General features: G+C 40.5%; 1 protein-coding gene across 1 annotated transcript in view; it reads left to right on the forward strand.

The window, feature by feature from the left end:
• Positions 1-11941, forward strand: part of cntn4 (contactin 4) — a 184832-nt gene that overhangs the window by 144313 nt on the left and 28578 nt on the right. The gene's annotated exons all lie outside the window — the stretch shown is intronic.

The raw sequence follows: 11941 nt of genomic DNA on the forward strand, positions 1-11941 counted from the left end.
ATTTTGGGGTCGGAGGTCAAATAAATCGTCATGATAATCCATACATGTAGAAATAAATGTCACAACACTTACCTACCTATAACCCATTTGGCTGGCCAGTTAAAAAACGTTTTTCTCAGTTTCACCCCTTACGTAGTTACTGTAGTCAGGCTTTGTAGGGCAGTGTACAGGTGGTGGGTTTTTATATCACACACCTATTTAGATAATATTAAGGCTTAAATGTAAGTATAATTTAGGGGTGGCATGTTTCAGTGACCAGGCTCCATTTGGCTAATTTCAGCTCACTCATGCTACGCCTCTGACCATTTTGTGGCAAATTTTGGGAAAATGTTTTAGAGCTCCCAGTTTTTTAAATCTGTAAGAAAAATAAATCCAGTGAACACCAGGAGAGAAAGACATTCTCCTTGAAGAGTTAGAGTGAACAGAAACAACCAGCATTCTTTGAGCTTTATATCTCATTGCACAGTAATTCAATGTTTAATGTCCAAATTACACATGCCTTTGTCATAAAGCAAACACTATCAAATCTCAAAGCATCCACATCTGAGTAGCTTGACACACTAATGGCCCGGTAGTTTCAAAGTCTGCGCAATTTATTCTCAGGAATCAGATGCCATGGGGAAATTGGCCTGAATGTCAGCTCCTGCATCCACCCATATTTTCTTTTTTTATCACTTGTCACAAATTGAGCTCAGATTAACACTTTGTGGCCCCCTTTAATTCTGCTTTTTACTTTTGCCAAACTATTGACACACACATCGAAAAAGCGAGAGTGCTGCATGAATCAGCAAGCGTGAGAAATTACTACCAGGGGATGTTCTCTGACTCAATTTGCGCCCTGAGCTGTTTTTGAAATCATCTGCTAGGTGTGTTTATAGCTTGAGTGGTGTCTGTTAATGTCTGCGCTGTATGTGCAGGCTTAAGAGTTTTTTAGTGGCTCAGTGAGTTAAAGTGAGAAGACACAAGAGGGCATCTGTGTGGCCTGGATTTTTATTAGTCCATTAGTCTGGAGAGAGTGCAACACTTGCTATAACTGGATTGGCCAGAATCTATCTGTAGCCGTGACCCACTGGTACACTGTCCCTCTTGCATATTGTATATCCCTCCCACTACATTGGCTGAGCAAATAAGCATGGCTGTCACGTAAATGAAGAGATGTCTCGCAGAGTGATCTCCATTTATAGGCCCATCTGCTCCACCAGACGCACTCCAGAAAGAATCAGTGTCAGGAGAACACCAAAACTGTGGAAGAGGCATGGCGGCCAACTTTGCATTAATTTACTTATCTTCTTATCTGTCCATGATGCCTTTGTTCTGTTTCAAGGAGATTTTAATAAGAGTCTCATCAAATGTCTCAGGGCCTAATTTTATGAGGACTTGGAATTAATAAGCGCTGTATGGGAACAGGTGTATTAATAAAGGTGGTGATTAAATGATCCGTGTGAACGGAAGGCACAGCACTGCTATTCCCATCTCCTCGTTCTGAGGCTGCATGCTGTTATTCTTATTAAAAAACATTGTTTATCATGTTTAAATGTCACTTCCCTTTTTTCTCATTGGATCTCTAATTTCCTCATCTACCTCTAATTGAACATCTGCTTGTGAAGTGGAGTTGTGACTCTGTGGAGGTTAGCAGTGTGAGTGAGCAGTGCCAGGCCTGCATACTGAAAGATTATGTGCCCAGAAGGACTTATTTCATTACTTTACCTTGAGGAAAGGTTTACTACCTGACAAGGCTGCCGTGGACAGCTGACTGGTGCTTTTCATTTTGTCTTTGCCTACACCCCTCCATCCTGGCTGTACCTTAAAAAAAAACATGTGAAGGAGCGCGGTGCCCCCCTTTGCCAGAGAATGGGAGCAAACGGAGGATTAGTGCTTTGCTGATCCTGGCAGCTGCAGACAAACACCCGACACTGTTCAGAGGTGCCTGCTAGCAAACACATCCGCATAGCAGATTACTGTGAATGTTTTATTTATCCAAACATGTCTCAGAGTTCGAGCTGTTCGGGAGGCGGAAATAATCTCATTGGTTGGTTGAAACGTCGAGCCAGAGTGCTTCACTGCTTTCAGATGGGAAGTCAGGTAAAGGGTTGGCTTGATGAGTAATCAAAGTAATAATAGAGCATGTTAATGGAAAATACTTCTCTTTTTAAAATCCATTTATTACATTTCTAGCGTTAGAAGGTCAGCAGGGTGGCCTACTTGGAAGACTATAGAAAAATGACATGAATGTGGAGAACAGCTATTGAAGGTTGATTATAGTTTATTTGCAGTAATTTGCAAGTCTGCAAGGCTAAATTATATTAGTATATTTCTTTTCATTCTTGCATGTTGTCCAACCCTTAGACATTAGGCTGCCCAAGTCACTTGAGGTAGTTGAATATGAAAGCAGTGTATTCTCATCGATGGGTTCGAATGACATCTTACCAAACATGAAGTGTTCTGTTTAACGTTGTCAAACAAGTGCACAGTTGCTGTTTTAATCATGTTGTTAACATTGTGGAACAGAACTACTTGGTTAAGGTTAGGAGGAGTAGATTAGGGTTTGGGTTAGATAATTACTTCTGTACACAGCTACAGGATGGTTATGTTGTTGTTGAGGCGGTAACGAAGGTGTTGTAGGCAGTGATGTAGTCACACATTGGCGTGTGTGAGACAACGGTCCTATAGAGGAGCTCCATTGAGACATTTTGAAAATAACCAAGATGGCTGCAGCTGATGTGGAACTTTCTGTTGGATCTGCTATCATGTCTCACAGGATCTGATAAAAGTCTAATATACTAACTCATAAAATACCAGCTCATCTTTGCACTGTGTTCTGGCTGGTACTAGTGTGCAGTGAGTGACACGGGCAGACCTGATCACTGGTCGCTCTGCGCTATGTCACATGTAGATAACTCATTGATGAGACTGCTTGAAAATCAAAAATGAAATGTTCCAGGCTTATTTGGTTTTTGTGATGTGGTCTGGCAGTGCCGAGCTAGAATGCACTTTGGTCTTCCTGTTATTTTTCAGAAATAAATTGAATTAAGGCTTTACTGAACCTCAGATAATTGTTGACTAAATAGTATTTAACTACACTTTTATTCCATTCAGAAGACCAAAATAGCAGGGAGGAACGACAGACCCAAATCTACATAAATCATAACAAAATTGACATTTTAAACTAAACTATTTAGCATGCCTCTAATGCCTCTTTGACTTCTGGTTGGGGTGATCAATGTTGAAGGACACCTCCCTGATGGACAGGCTGCTTGTCAATCATGATCACAAGAATCCATTGAAGTTGTTGTTGTATTTAGAGCCCATTAAAATGATTAGTAAATCAATTTACCTTCCAGCCATTACAGGCACACCTCACACATCCCACTGCATCACTCACAGACAGTATATCCTTTAAATCATTACGACTTCACATCATGTAGTGCCATAAATGTTTTATCATCTATCAGTCCAACTGTATATTTGCTATATTAGCAGTTTTCCCTTTCTGCAGAAGGGCGTTGGGGGGGGGGGGGGGGGGGGGGGGGGTTGTAAAACACATCTCTGCACACAATATGTTGCTGACTGACTAAACTCAAATAAATCTCCGAGCAGAGATAAAGTGAATTCTGAGATGTTTGTTGAGATTAGGTCAAAACCCTCTTTACCCGTCTGCATCCCATGTACTGCTCGCTGGGATTATTTTTATCTGGAAGACTGTGGCTGATATCATTTTTCAAAGTGAGAATCCGCCAACGCAGCATGAGTAATCCATCTTGGTTCCTCTGACAATTTCCTGTGGAACATGTGTGTGCTCTTTATTCCTGAAGGGATACCTCAGCTCACGAGAAGAGATGAATATCTCTGGAAGGGGACTTAAACCAGGAGAGCAATTTGTGATTAAAGGAATCCTCTGGAAGTGCATACACAAACCTCTCTGCAGGCCCCCGGCCCATAGACTCCCACTCAGCGCAATGCAATTACCTACACAATCCCATCATGTTGCACAGGCGGGAATTAAGATGTTCTCAATCAGTCTGCTTCATTAAGACACCTTACTATAAGAAATGCACACTTTTACACAACATTTCCTAAGAGGGTTAATTTTCACTGAGGTCCTTTGACAGGAGTGTGTGTGTGTGTGTGTGTTGGGGGGGGGGGGGGGGGGGGGGGGGAGTTTAGAGCAATTTATTGTTATTTTTTCATTATAGACTCTGATAACAAGTTAACAGCAACAACAGTTGTTTTGATGCCTGGGGACATTATGTGATCTGAGCACTTTTTTCCCTTTGTTGCTGAAGTGCGACCAGATATCAAATGTGTTGTATATTAAATTTAATTTATCTCCGCATTATGAAAATTGAGGCTTAACTTTTCTTGTTTAGAAAATAAAACCAATTCCTGGAATGGAACATTCACTATTCAAATTGCCTCACAAACTGTACCTGGGACTGTTAGTATTATAATACAGTGCACAAGTGTACAATTCCTGCTGCATCTATCAAAAAGTAATATAGGAAAAAAGACACAAAACAAGCTAAATACATCGTAGCTGTTGAGGCTATGGGGAAGAACTATTCCCTGCTTACATTATGATGATACACACTGGAGCAATAGTGTGCATTTCATAGAGTAAGAGATTAATACTTGCGTTGCAGCCCAGCACCCCTGTCCCCTGGCTGTGTTTTTATAAAGCAACAATATTGCCAAAGAAGCTTTAATGCTAGCTGGTGCCCTGGAGACAATTGTCGATACACAGTGAACCAAAAGGAAAGTCATTTCAAGTATTGCCTGCAACTTACTCTACTGTTAATGTAGCCCAATAGGATAAAAACAGCACATAACCCTGCTGCAGAGGTTGCCTTTGTTGAGACTCGGAGAATGAGTGCTTATTTTGTGTCAGTCATTCTTATTCATTTGCTTTGTCTTATAGCAATAGCACTGTGCAATAGCACTGTGCAACAGCGGCCGCAAAGGCACTTGTTATATTGTTGTTGAGCTTTGATTGACACCTCCAAAAGATCCCTGTCAGAAGGGCATTTTCTACTCGATGGATGGTAATTGTCTGCAAGGTACAATGCTTTTGTACAGCTGAAAGACTGGAAGGGTAAACTGTAATCGAGCTGCCTAATAACTTCTCATACCGAGGGAGTGATTTGTGATCCTTTTTTTGGCTACCAGGCATTTTTAATGTGATCAGGCTGAGCACTGACTCACTGGCTTATTTAAAGCACAACTCCTAGGGTTTTTATTTTGTACTCCATCCCACAAACTGTTACCTTGTTCACAAAAGTGCACAGTCCAAATGCGTCCTGTAGCTTTATAGATATTCCAAATAATGAACCCAAAAGCTCTGAAAGCGTGTTGGATTCAACACATTGGTTGCTCACTCTGCAGTAACACGAAAGTAGTCAGATATAAGATGGTCATACAACGTCTCACACAATTCTGTGCTACTGCAGTTTCATTTTTGGACCTCTATGTTTGTCACCTGGAGCTTCTTGTCTACATAGAGTAGTTGTGGAAAAAATACAGTGATTAGTGAAGGGACAGGAGCAAAACTAAAAACTCAATGTATAACAAATATTAAATATTTTTATTCCAAAGATGGTTTCTGCAATTTTAGGTGGCTCTTATCACGCTGATGTTTGTTCAAATGTTTGTTTTTCTAGTTATTTGATGTTGAGAAATTGGTCTGTAACATGGTGATTGATGGCTATAATTGACAATAGAAATGTGTAGATTGTATATACAGTTTTTGGGTCAGACTTATACATATGCACGATGATGATCTAAGCTAGTCGCTAAAGTAAGCATGTTAAAATGCTGATGTTAGTGGGTATGAAGTTTACCATATTGGCCATTATAGTTCATGTGTTAGCTTGCTAACATTTGTTACTTAAAACTAAACAAAAAGCACAACTAAGGCCATTGTAACTTATGACAGGACTAGATAAGTTAGGGTATCACATAAATGATTACAATTCATCATATGGAGAACATACAAACTGAATGGAAATTCATCCAAAAGTGTTTGAGATTTTGCTCAAAACAACAGTCTACCTCTTCATGGTCCTAAATAAATAAGTATTTGTAAAGACATGTCAGTCTGGATCAATATGGTGGACTGACCATAGTGTGGTTAGAAAACAGAAGAAATAATAAAGAAAAGCCTATGTTGAGTATGACCAATGATCTTCTGTACAGTTAGCTTGATATATCTCTTGTTTTTGCTCCATCTTGGATTTGGATTTAGTTGTGCACAGCTTTACATTTCAAATCACCTCAAAGCTCATCATGTCCTATCACAGAGCCATGTGGTAATGCTCTGATCATTTGCTGCAGTTAATGATCCCTGTGACAAGGTGAGAGTCATTGGTACAGGTCTGAGTACAGCGAAAATCAATATCAATTACACCTATATCGGAGAATTGTCAAAAGTAAATGCCCAGGTGTCCCTGTTCCTCCAGAGTGAGCCAATCACTTTGTTGACTGAAAGAACAAAAGACAGAAGAAAAAAACACATCAAGAGTGTACTTGCTTTGTGGTTTCTAATTGACCATTAACCTTGATGTTGACAACTTCACAGTAAAAGAGAATGCATATTCGTTTAGTCATGATGCTGCATAAAGTAGACATCAGAGAAGCTTTACCGCAGTTGCATGGCGCTCGGCAGGTTGTAGCGTCCTGGGTCTACGCTGCACAGCTGGGCTTGATTTATGCAACTGACAAGGCCGTTTCTCACGAGCACAGCACACTGTGGGGAACCTGAGGAGAGACAGCCTTTCAATTTATCTGCCACAGCCCCTCCCCTCTATACACTTCAGGGTTTTTAAAGCAGTCGAGAGCATAGATCAACACCTGAAGTTAGGTCCCACCCCTTGTCCCGGCTCAGAGGATATGGTGACCTCGCCTCTTTTCTCCGCACACTCGCCGCATTACAGCCTCTCGCCCACGGCGCTGTTAGCAACACTGACGTCTTGATACAATTATGATTAGAAACATCACCCGCAGGTAGGTCGATGATGGTCAACGTGGGTCAGAAATAGTAACACAGACGCCTTATCTGTGAGCTTTACCGTGGCAGGCAAACACAATATCAAACACATCCCCTGCAGTACTTTTTCACACTTACTTTTTCCATTTACTTGTCTGGTATTTGGAAGTGGATGGCTGCTTCAATTGGTGGGTTGAGCAGGCTGTGTGTGCACTGAGGCAATAGTCTTTGTGTATAGAAGGCCTTAGCTGAGACTAATTGTTTGGTGGAATCACCGAAAAGCTCGCAACGATCTCTCTTCCTGTGGTCTCATGGCTGAGTAATCCCACTGATAGAATCTTAACCCTTATTTTCACAAGCCTGCTTTATTTACCCTGTTAATTAAGTAGAGGCGCATACAGGCCTCCACCCTGCAGTCATGCTTCCAATCAGTCATGGCATCTCAGAGTCACTAAGTATTCATGAACGCTCCTGTTTGAACCTCTCAAATCAGAATCTAATCTGTGATTAGGCATATTGTTTGTATGTTGAATTTTTATGAGTGCACTCCTATTCTTCGACGGCATTAGCCAGTTAGTGGTGTTTATGTAGAAAGCGAGCTAACATGATTCCACTGTTTGAGCACGAGGCTCCAGCTGCTGCCATTAGAAGCTCGCTCTACATTCCCGGCCCTCACTTAGTTCAAAGCTGCTGCTCTCAACGCACTATTTCCTTTTCTTTTTTTTTTTGCAACTCATTATTTGGATTGTGACAGTTTCCCCCTCACAATGTAGAATTTATCAAACAGATCAAAGACAAAATATGTCTGAATGAAACATCAAAACGTGGCTTTCAAGTGCCTTTTTGATTGTGAGGAAGCTTACAAAAAGGCAACGTCTGCATCTGTTAACAGCGTCTCAAAGAGAATGTAAGGAAATAACAAAAAACAGGCTTTTTACTGCAGACCGGGCTCTTTCCTGCGATTTCCACTTCACAGTGCCCGTGATGGCTGCTCTGTGACTGATGTTATTTGTCTCTTTCATCTTGTCACAGAGCAGGGAGGATCAACACTGTACAGGCCCTGTCCTCAGAGGCTTGATCTCACCCAAAATACACACCTGGATTTTTTAGGATTACACGAGTGCATTTGGCCATCTCGCCTTGTTCAAAAATAATCGCCTCCTTTTAGGAGAATTATTGCTGTGTCCATTAAACCTGTGTGAGGCAGGGATGAAAGGAGTGGCACTTGTGTTCATCTCACCTGTGAATTATTGATACCTGCCCCTCCAGTGGCTTCTCTCGGGATGGAGGTGGGAAATGTCTTCTCACAGAATGGGCACACTGCACAGACATGTTGTCAGGGCCATGGCAGAGACGAGGGAAGAGCAGAAGCAAAACTGAAAAGTGTTAATAGTAAGCCTCCATCTCTTATTCACCACAGATGTGCCTCGGTTGACTTCTACTGTATTTGACCTCATCTACTCTTCCATTAGCTTCAGACTAAAATGTTGAACACTTATGCAGACAGCCAGTCTGCTCCTCTGAAAGGAAAGTGCCTCCCCAGTTTTCATATAACGCTTCATAAAAGGTAGACAATGTGGTGAATGGCTAAGAACAGTCTGGGCTCCGCAGGAGAGCTACTGAGGATTTAACTCTCTATAAGAGCCATTGTCCTCTCATGCAGCTCCACTTGTTCGCTCCTCGCAGAGCCTCCTTTTACAAGATGCATGATGCACAAGTTATATGATATCACTTTTTCCCCTCACATAAGGGGATTGTAGATGGGCAGAGCACGAAGCACATATACGTTGTGAACCTTATGCTGGTTAACTTCTACTATGTTACTGTGTTTTCTTCTTTATTTTTACTCTCACTGAACAAAAAGGCCACAAGTCAATTTACAATCTACAAGAGTTTGCAAGAGCACTGATAACACGACTAGAGGCTGTAAGGCGGATTAATGACAGAGTTGCCGTCCGTGCCTGGTGTGATGATGTTTAACGTCCCCGTCAACCATTCTCATTTAGTCACTTGTTAGCAACTGCCCTTTTAAGGGACACTTAAAATTCCAAAATTCTCACAAGTGGGGATATTTGCTAACATATTTCGTACAACCATAGATTGTATATAAATAATGGATGTAGTCACCATGACATCACCTGTTGGTTTGTGGACTGCTTGTTTGAAGCATAGTGTTCAGCGTTACACTCGTCGCCATTTTTCTTTACGTATGTTGCCATCTTGTTTTCTGAAATGGGGAGCAGACCGTGCGAGAGGTGGATCTGACAACACTGCACTACACGCCCATATACAACTGCAATCTAACTGAGTGAAGCCGCTGCTAATTCATGTTAGCATTAACTGGGATGGTAATTTTGGCTGGCAAAAAACAAAAACTAAATGTACGTTACTTGCCTGAAAAAATGAAAAGTCGATTCCTTGGAGTGTCTTTAAGTACAATGAAAGGCTGAACAAGACATTTTTAAGTCATTTAGTAAAAATACAGTGTGAAAGGGTCAAAGTTATGAGACAAAACCGGTAAACGTATTCTTTTTTTAAACTTTATTGACAGTGTCGTGAATACGCATTGTTCTGCTTCTCTCCTGATGACGGCTCGCCTTGTTGTGACATGTCAATCAAAGGTAGCCACGCCCTAAATCATACGATTCTTTATCTTCTATTTTCTTCTAAATGGGGCCATTATTTACACAATTTACATCATATTAGATCATATTTTGTTGAAGAAGATGTTTTACTAGCAATTGAGACCATAGCATACCGAAAGAAATTCTGAGGTAATAAATCAAGTGAGAAGTGGTCTCATTTTGTATTGAGAGTGATGGTCCCAAATGCTTCTGCAGCCGGCATCAGCGCCCCCTGTTGAAATTTTTGGTGCACGCGTACGACACACGAACATCTCTTAAGCCTCTGTTAAACATAGACCTTATTTCAGGCATCTAAGCAAAAGCCCATTCAAAATCCTTATTGAAGTTAGGAGGTTAGACCCCATGGCCCTAAAATGCTAACTTACTTCCAGATTTAAGAACGTATTCCTGTGGCGCCCTATGTGGGTCATTTAAAGCTGCTATACAAACATTAAATGTAGCTCGTTTTGGGAGGACAGTCACATATGCATATAGACATGCAAAACTCACTGTTACCCTTAAAGTTACATATAGAAAGCCATGTACAGTACACAGAGTTCCAGAAGTGCAATGTAATTAATGTATAAAAGCTGTTTTAATTGTGCTTACTCTGCTCGGGCTTATGGCCAGTTGTAGGACTGTGGTGCCATTTAATGGGCCATTTTCCTTAAATTTATCAGCCTCCAGGTTTGATGTCATTAACTGTGGGCCATCCCACACAGAGATATGCCCCTCATGTAACTGATGGTCATTGTTGACTACTTTGCATTCAGCACTTTTCTCTCAGCTATAATATCTCTCAGAGATAAACCAAGAAGTCTCCACTCAGCAACACCATGTGGTTTTAGAAGTACAATCTCTTACACTAACTGTCTCTGCATTTTCTTATCACATCCACCACTTGTGAAAGACCTAATGTAGACAGTGAAGCTGGGGGGGTGGGGGTGGGGGTGTAACACTATGTCACACTATATCAACTGCATTTCACAAGTACATCCAGCTTAATGCATCACAAACAACAAAACACCCTGCTCACATAACAGCGAAAGTTGACACATGACACAGAAAGTGTTTTCTGTGTCATGTGTCATTTAGATTTCTAGCGCAGCTATTAAACTCCTCTCAGTTTCCGCTCAAACTGCAGCATCAATTATCTTTAACTGTCAAATGGTTGTTTTGAATCAATCAAAAGCAGGAGAGGAATAATTATAAAGTGATCTGAGGCGGTGACATCAGGCTAGAAAGCTTGTGTGCTGATACACGGGGTCTGTTCTGTTGCACTGTTAATTAATGCAGTCATGTAGTAAGTATTTCAATACAGTCGGGACAGACTGTTTTAATTGCTTCTTTACAGTGGGAGCAGTGGAGGGTAAAAGGCATAGCCAATAATCTGTTAGATGGATGGGTGTAAATACCGCTTTTTGGAAAAGTGATTAGCCTATAAAATGACATGACACTATCTATCTATCTATCCATCCATCCATCAACCCATCTATCTATCTATCTATCTATCTATCTATCTATCTATCTATCTATCTATCCATCTATCTATCTATCTATCTATCTATCTATCTATCTATCTATCTATCTATCTATCTATCTATCCATCTATCCATCCATCCATCCATCCATCCATCTATCTATCTATCTATCTAAAGATGATGCTATTGACCTAATTTGGAGACGTGTCTATGCTAGGGTCACCAGCTACGTTTGTCCAAGGGCCAAACTTTTTCTAAGCAGACACTTTTGGTGCCGAACTTTTAAATTACTAAATTCATGCTATTTTATCTATCTATATCAGTGTCAACAGTCTCCTAAAAAACATTGGTAATCCATAATGATAACTAGACACTTAACAAGAAACTGCTCTCAGACTTCTGCCAAGGAGGCAGATCACTGAGGAGCAATGGTTAACACTGTGAAACGTCATTATAAATATGCTAAATACCAGACTGCATTTTTTTCCTCCTCACATTTTCTGAATTTATTAGGCTATGGCCCCCCAGAATTGCACGGTAAAAAATCTCAAATTCCACGGTAGACTTTTTAAAATTTCACGGTGGATTTTTATACTAGTTTATTTGCAAAATGTATTATATATATATAAATATTTCTCTCAAAGCAAAAGCTAAGCTACAGAAAAAATACACATAGACAAATATACACATGAGAACTTGATTTAGTTTTTCATGTGTTGATTGGATTGTTTATGTATCCAGGTGCCACCCAAACATCCACAATAACAACGATAAGATAAGAACTACGATAAGAACTTCTTTAAATGAAAGAAACCATCTTTGGCAAAAAAAAAAATATATTGATACTTACTTACTTT

Source organism: Centropristis striata, chromosome 3 (genome assembly GCF_030273125.1).
Source record: "Centropristis striata isolate RG_2023a ecotype Rhode Island chromosome 3, C.striata_1.0, whole genome shotgun sequence".
Lineage (NCBI taxonomy): Eukaryota > Metazoa > Chordata > Actinopteri > Perciformes > Serranidae > Centropristis > Centropristis striata.